A 6,908-nucleotide genomic window follows, 5' to 3' on the forward strand; every position below is an offset into this window, starting at 1 on the left:
CTCTCTACCTCACACTGTTCACAAAAATAAACTAAAAGTGAATTATAAACCTAAATATGAGATAAAATTATATAACTCTTAGAAGAAAATACAGAAGTCAGTCTCCACTATTTGTTAGGCAAAATTTTTGAAGTATGACACATAATGCACAAATAATTAATACGAAGATTGATAAATTGGATCTCATTAATTTTTTTTCAAAAATGTTTTTCAAGGGGCACCATCATTAAAGTCAAAGACAACCCACACACTGAGAGAAAATATTTTAAAATAATGTATATGATGAGGAATATATATCAAGAATACATAAAGAAGTATTACAACTCAAACATAAAAAGAGGAAAACCTCAATTAAAAATGGGCAAAAGATTTAAATAGACATTTCTCCAAAAAAGATATATGAATGGCCAATAAAGAGATTGAAATATGTTCATGGTCACTAGTCATTAGGGAATGAAAATTAAAACTATAAAGAAATACCACTTCACACTCACTTAGAATGAAAAAGGAAGGCAATAATGAGTTTGGATGAGAATGCAGAGATACTGTAATCCTCGTATATTGCTGGTGGGAATGTAAAATGTGCACTTTACACAACAGTGCAAATTTTCTTCAAATGTTAAACATAGAGTTACCACATAACTCAGCAATTCTGCTCAAAGCTACTCAATAGAAATGAAAACATACAACTACATAAAAACTTGCACAAAAATGTTCATAAAAGAATTATTTATAATGTCAAAAAAGCAGAAATAAATATCTGTCTACAGATGGATAAACAAAATGTTGCAAATTTCTATAATGAAATATTATTTGTCAATAAAAGGGAATGAAGTACTGAAACATGCTACAACATGGATGAACCTTGGAAATATTACACTAGGTGACATAAGTCAGTCATAAAGTAGCACATATTGTGTGATTCCATTTGTATGAAATGTCCATAATAAGCAAATTTATAAAGGCTAAAAGAAGACTAGTGGTTGTCTGCGAATGAGGGATGGGAGAGAATCCGGAGTTACTGCTGATGGATACAGTGTTGAAAATGTTCTAAAATTCATTGTGGTAATGATTGAACAACTGTGAATTTATTAAAAATCATTGAATTGTACACTTTAACTGGATGGATTTTATGGTATCTGAATTATATGTTAATAAAGTTGTTAAAAAAGGAAAAAGGTGGGATTGAAGCTTTCACCTGCTCTGTTAAGCAAGAAGCCCATGTCTCTCTTTCTCTCTCTCTCTCTCTCTCTCTCTCTCTCTCTCCACCCCTCTCTTTCTTGGATTCCCATTTCTGTTATTATATGTTTTTCCCTTGTTGCTGAAGGATTTTCCAATTGCTGGTTGTGAAATCTAATAATCAAGGACATTCTCTACTTGTGCTGCCCTCCTGTTTCTCTAGTACTTCCCTAATCTCTGCTTTTGAAGTGAAAAAAATACTGGCTGGGTCACAGAAGCTCTTCAAGAAGTAAAAGATGTCAATGTAGAATACTTTTAGTCTAAATTGACCACAATTTTTATATTACGACCCTTAGATCAACCGGGATGCTATCTCCTTAAGATGCAATTGTTTCCAGGAAAGCTGGAGCAGGGCACGTCCCTGGGATGGTTGCATGATCTCTTTTGATGATCATTCTTGATTCAAGGTTCAGTACACTGGGCCCCTTGCCTTCTTCCTGTGGTCATTTTATTTCAACTACCTCATTGCTGTTGCCCCCATTGATATTTATAGACTAGCCTAGACCACTAGCAATGCATTCAAATGGGGAAAAATAAATGACATTTCAACTGCTAACCTCTAGAGACATCTGGGATTCTTGTGTAAATTTCCACCACCACTTCTCTGTAACTTCCAAGGATTTCAGTAATTCAGATACTGCCTCAAAAAACAACAGAAAGGAAGTAACGTTCTACCTTATCAGATACTTCAATAAATATACATATTATTTTGGTTATATTTTCTACTTTAAAACAAAAAATAATTACTCATCCATTATTTACTTTAAATACTGTATTATTTTATGCTATAATGAAAATTTAGCAATAAACATCATTATAATATCACTGTTTTACTTTCTTCATTGAAATAAAAATATACTGAACAGATTCTTGTAATTCTTTAAAAATATTAGTAGTGATGAATAATCATTTCAGTGTCAGTATGTAGTTACAAAGCATTGAATTGTTATACAATTTAATAAATTGGCTCAGTCACATAGCCGAGAAAGAAACTCATTCTTTAAAGAAAAGCCATTGGTTCTTTTAAAATCATAAGCATTGGTTATGAAAATCGTTCACAGTCATATATTAAATGGCCATATCTGTATGATTCTGCAGTATAATGAATTATTCTCATAATTTTTCACAGTGCCTGTGTTGGTAGTCGTAGCAAATTATTCAGAAAATATTTATTCAGCAAACATCCACAAATAAGTAAACATTTAAATAAGATGTAAAGTAATTTCTCCTATAAATAAAATAGCCAAATATTTAAATTATTTATCATGAGAGGTTGAGGAATTGCCATCTCTCAAATTGTTATGGATTGCCATCAGTGTAGCATATGTTATGTGATGTAATACTTGAAAACAAAATGCTAAACAAGAGACTGTCAAAAAATTATTTCTAGTCTCTGGTTCAAATTTTATTCCAAAAAGTTTTTCTTCACTGGCATTGTTATTTGTTTCTATTGTGACAAGTTCATTTTGACATTAAATTTGAAGCTTGATTATGTTTTGCATTTCAGTTTGAACTTTATCATTACATTGAAAATTAAATAAGATATAAGAAAAATGTTATGCATTTTATTTCCTGACAGCTCAGCTCTACTTTCAAAATATATACTTAAATCAAACTATTTTTAATATTCTTTACTCTACCACATTTGTTCATACCACCAACATCTTTTTCCTGAACTGCTCTCAAGGCCTAACTCCTTCTACTGATCTAAGTTTGTTAATCACCATTTATTATTTAACATGTGATTCCATGTCAAACTTGAAGCAATCACACATTTTAAAGTACACTCCAAAACCTAAGTGTCCATCAACAGATGAACAAATAAAGACAATGTGGTACATATACACAATTGAATATTATTCATCCATAGAAAAGAATTAAATCCTGTCATTTGCAACAATATAGATGGAACTGGAAGACATTGTGTTAAGTGAAATAAGCCAGGTACAGAAACACTAATTTTGTATGTTCTTACTCATATTTTGGAGCCAATAGAAATTTAACTCATAGAGATAGAGAATAGAATGCTGGTTACTAAGGCTGGGAAGAGTAGAGGGGAGGGGTGGATAAAGTAGGGATGGTTAATGGGTACAAAAATACAGCTAGATAGAATGAATAAGATCTAGTATTCGGTAGCACAACAGGTGACAAAAGTTAACAATAATTTATTGTATATTTAAAAATAACTAAAAAAGTAGAATTGAAATGTTCTTAACACAAAGAAGTGATAAATGTTTGAGGTGATAGATTATCCAATTACCCTGATTTGGTATCTGATAAGGTAGAACATTACTTGCTTTCTGTTGTTATTTTGAGGGAGTGTCGGAATTACTGAAATCCTTGGAAGTTACGGAGAAGTGGTCGTGGAAATTTACACAAGAATCCCAGATGTCTCTAGAGGTTAGCAGTTGAAATGTCATTTATTTTTCCCCATTTGAATGCATTGCTAGTGGTCTAGGCTAGTCTATAAATATCAATGGGGGCAACAGCAATGAGGTAGTTGAAATAAAATGACCACAGGAAGAAGGCAAGGGGCCCAGTGTTGTTTCCACATCTTTGCAATTGGGAATTGTGCTGCTATGAACTTTCAAGTGCAGATGTCTTTTTTATTGAATGTCTTTTTTTCCCTTTGGATAGATACCCAGTAGTGGAATTGCTGGATCAAATGGTAGTTCTACTTTTAGTTCTTTGAGGTATCTCCACACTACTTTCCATGGAGGTTGTAGTAGTTTGCAGTCCCACCAGCAGTGTATGAGTGTTCCTATCTCTCTGCATCCACAACAACATTTGTTGTTTTGGGACTTTTTGATAAAAGCCATTCTCACTGGAGTTAAATGATATCCCATTGTGGTTTTGATTTGAATTTCCCTGATGACTAACAATGTTCGGAAATTTTTTCATGTGCTTTTTGGTCATTTTTATATCTTCTTTGGAAAATGTTTATTCAAGTTCTTTGCCTATTTTTTAATTGGGTTGTCTTTTTGCTATTGAGTTTTAATAGTCCTTTATACATTCCAGAAACCATGCTCTTATCAGATATATGATTTGCAAATATTTTCTCCCATTCTGTAAGTTTTTTTTTTACTTTCTAATCTTCTTTGATGCACAAAGTTTTTTTTTAATTTTGATAAAATCCAGTATATCTATCTTTTCCTTTTGCTTTCTGTTCATTTTGTGTCATGTCTAAGAATCCATTGCCAAATCAAGATTATAGAGATTTACCCCTATGTTTTCATGTAAGAGTTTTTCAGTTTCAGTTCTTATATTTACATTGTTGATCCATTTTAAATGAATTTTTGTATGTGGTGTGAGGTAGTCTAACTTAATTCTTTTGCATGTAGATTTCTAGTAGTGTTAGCACCATTTGATGAAGAGACTATTCTTTCTGGTTGAATGATCTTGGCATACTTGTTGAAAATCAATTGGCCATAGATGTATGGGTTTATTTGTGGACTCTCAATTCTATCGGCCTATATTCCCCACTACATTTTTGAATGCCCTAATTTTTTCAAACAAACTTTTTACTCAAGCTTTCCTACCAGGTCGTTGACACTTATTATATGCCTAAGTTTTAAATCTTTTGCATCAGGTGCCTGTGGGTTACCCCCCTGTCTTACAATGTTTCCTAGAAATGCCCATTGCCTTTCTGCCTTGAATGAGTTCCAAGTTCGGTGAAACAGACACAGTACCATGTATCATTCCTTCAGGCAACCTCCATACAGGTTAGAATAGACCACCACAAGGTTTTGTGAATAAGGTTAGTTCTGTTCCCTTTAGAAATAGGAACCGGGGTATCACACTAAAAATGTTCACTGTTGTTTTTAAGACTACCCTGAGCCGTGGAGAGGTTGGATGAAGACATTAAACATATCACAAAGTTGTCCTACCATATTTAAGTTATCTTTTTCTTGATCCTGACTTTGACTTTTTGTTTCTGTAAACCTTTGACTGCTTTCCAGCATTGCATCAAAGTTGGTTTTGACTTTACCTTCCTCATTTTGATTTTTTAATGTTGTGGTAAGACCGTTTCTTGGAGCTGCCTACCTCACTATTTTGACTGACAATACTCCTGTGTAATATATTTCCAATCCTTAAATTTCCAATTTAAGTAGCACTATAATTGTCGTTTTATTAGAAGTGATGATTCAGCATTTGTAATTTATGGATTTACAAGGTTTATTGCATTCCTAAATGTGGCCCAATATATCCTGACCTAATAGCCTCCATCTAGCTGGTAGGAAGACTCCTCCTTATCAGTTATTTCTGGGATGTCATGAAAGGGTACTCATGTGTACCCTTAAACTAGTCTTTCAACTATAAATACTAACAGATGCTACCTATTCTTTCTCTCCATCTCCATTTTCCAAATATCCCACTCAATTGCCTACAACATTGGGTCACGAAGCACACATCATCTAAGTAAAGGACTATCTCTACTGTAATCATCAGATCACAAAAAAGTAGCTGTTTATGTGTCATATGGCCCTACATGGGAACACTATATAAATTTTTAGTAATTTTCTAATTTAATGTGCAAGGAGGAATATAAGAACACAGAGACCTTAAACTTAAGGGGGGTAGGGAAACGATAACTAAATATGCTTTATTTTATTGTACTATAGCTAAGTTTTTTAGATTTCCTATTTCTTAAGTTACTTGTAATAAGTCTCTGAAGCAATAATTGCCTTACTTTTCTCATTTAATGTCATTGTAAAATGAGATTATCTGAACCATCTGCAGTATAGAAAGTTCTTCCAAACCTGATTGTCATGAACATACTCTGGGAATTGGTTTTCAGTTAGTTTGACAAAACATGTTTTAAATGTATGAGAAACAAAGTCAGTTTTTCATAGTCATGCCATATGTTTAGACTTTTTTTAAGTCCACATCAACCACCATAACAAAATAAAACAAATGGAGCGACTGTGATTCTGATTTTGATTCATTGGCTTTGACTCTCTGTACTAAACTACCATATGTGGTATGAACTTTTTAAATTCCACTATTACAACAAAAAAAGAACTTACCTTAAAATGAATGCTTTTTATCAGTCAGAAACAAATTGTTTTCATACTTGATAAAAATTTTAATGTGTTATTATATTAAGACAAATTCTCCTCTACAGTAGATGCTTGTTAAGGCTTAGTTAAAATATGATATACAGTGTCAGATTGTAAAAATCTAAGAAATAAATGTAGAACTTGTTTTAGAGAGCAGTATAAGCAGTTATAAAACAACTAACATTGGTATATAAAGTCTTAAATATCTGGAAGCGTTTATTCTGAACAGTGAAAGATAAGAAATATAATAGTTTTAGAAATATTCTAAGTATTTGTCCAAATGTTGTTTATTTCCCATTATACAGGTTAAATTAAAAACCACTTAGATTTTAAAAGAATAACAAAATATTAAAATTGTTAGTGCATCCACAAAAGATTTTTTAAAAATTATAAAATGAGATTGAATGCTAATAAAATTATATTTTCTTCAAAAGAATGCGAAATATACAGACTGATTCTCTTTTGGAAACATTCATTTAAATGTGGTTATAAAAACAAAGAAATGTTTAAAAATTCATAATTTCTCAGAATTTTCTAATTTTCTACGAGGGCCCGCTATTGCTTTGAAATTAGGAAAAAAGAAAAAAATAAACTTTTATCCATAGGGTT

At 32.0% G+C, this 6,908-nt stretch overlaps 1 protein-coding gene across 1 annotated transcript in view; it reads left to right on the forward strand.

The window, feature by feature from the left end:
* Nucleotides 1-6,908, forward strand: part of PCDH15 (protocadherin-related 15) — a 493,462-nt gene that overhangs the window by 215,375 nt on the left and 271,179 nt on the right. The window lies entirely within an intron of this gene.

Source organism: Propithecus coquereli, unplaced genomic scaffold (genome assembly GCF_000956105.1).
Source record: "Propithecus coquereli isolate 6110/MARCELLA unplaced genomic scaffold, Pcoq_1.0 Scaffold675, whole genome shotgun sequence".
In the NCBI taxonomy this organism is placed as follows: domain Eukaryota; kingdom Metazoa; phylum Chordata; class Mammalia; order Primates; family Indriidae; genus Propithecus; species Propithecus coquereli.